The sequence below is a fragment of the Coregonus clupeaformis genome, chromosome 28 (assembly GCF_020615455.1).
Source record: "Coregonus clupeaformis isolate EN_2021a chromosome 28, ASM2061545v1, whole genome shotgun sequence".
Lineage (NCBI taxonomy): Eukaryota > Metazoa > Chordata > Actinopteri > Salmoniformes > Salmonidae > Coregonus > Coregonus clupeaformis.
In genome coordinates this window covers 17,225,493-17,227,019 of record NC_059219.1, presented here as the reverse complement: position 1 = coordinate 17,227,019, position 1,527 = coordinate 17,225,493, and positions in this window count along the sequence as shown.

Genomic DNA, 1,527 nt, shown 5'->3' with positions numbered 1-1,527 from the left:
TTCAAATGTGCAGGGGAATGATTTCACAACCACACCAGGAAGTAGAGGATTTTAAAGACTTACACTGAAAGATACATATGCAAAGCTTTAATTATCCAATACACCCTGCGGTCTCTCTCATTCACTCACTGTGTCTCTGTTTGTCTCTGTGCCCCCATCTGCCCTCAGGACCCTCTACACACACACACACACACACAGTTATCTTAGTAAATCTCATCATGTTGGTGGCCAGCCCTTCCCTATAGGTATAGGTTCCCACTAGGCAATACGATGAAATTGCATGTCTTGGCAGATGAAAATCAAAGGTCACCATAGATGAAAAACACTGTGATTCTCAATGAGCTTTACGGTGTCTACCTTCAGGAGGGGGTGTAGAGCGCGAGTCTGACAATGGGAGTGTAAAGCTTTCGCATTGGGAATTCTCTTTAGATAAACGAGTCAGAATATAAGTGGACTGACTAGTTAGCATCATTGCAGGGGAAACTGGCTTCGTAGGGTGAGGGCATGTTCAACGTTGTAAATAGGGTACTTTCAAGGGAAATAATGGAGAGGTGAGGTCACATTGATATCTAAATCTGTTGTTATCATGGCATTACAGATGCTTTTCAGTGAATTTGATTTGACTGATATGACACATGTAGTGCAAACAGCATGTTGTTCCAGACAGGCGAGAAAGCCCCTATCCAGTCTAGCAGCAGCAGCTCTATGATTGACTGTGAAAGCTGAGGGGAGTTGTGTAGGAGGTGAGGAGAGTACCAGTACCTGACACACTGAGAGTGGTGCTTGAGACTGGAGTGGCACTCACTATCTGTCACCTGCTGCATAGCTTGATCTGGCTTGGGCATTACAAGCCTCCATTCACTGTACAGTCGTGGTCAAAGGTTTTGAGAATGACACAAATACTAATTTTCACAAAGTCTGCTGCCTCAGTTTTGATGATGGCAATTTGCATATACTCCAGGATGTCATGAAGAGTGATCAGATGAATTGCAATTAATTGCAAAGTCCCTCTTTGCCATGAAAATGAACTTAATCCCCCAAAAAACATTTCCACTGCATTTCAGCCCTGCCACAAAAGGACCAGCTGACATCATGTCAGTGATTCTCTCGTTAACACAGGTGAGAGTGTTGACGAGGACAAGGCTGGAGATCACTCTGTCATGCTGATTGAGTTAGAATAACGGACTGGAAGCTTTAAAAGGAGGGAGGTGCTTGAAATCATTGTTCTTCCTGTGTTAACCGTGGTTACCTGCAAGGAAACACGTGCCGTCATCATTACTTTGCACAAAAAGGGCTTCACAGGCAAGGATATTGCTGCTAGTAAGATTGCACCTAAATCAACCATTTTTCAGATCATCAAGAACTTCAAGGAGAGAGGTTCAATTGTTGTGAAGAAGGCGTCAGGGCGCCCAAGAAAGTCCAGCAAGCGCCAGGACCATCTCCTAAAGTTGATTCAGCTGCGGGATCGGTGGTGGCAGCAGGCAGGTGTGAGTGCATCTGCACGCACAGTGAGGCGAAGACTTTTGG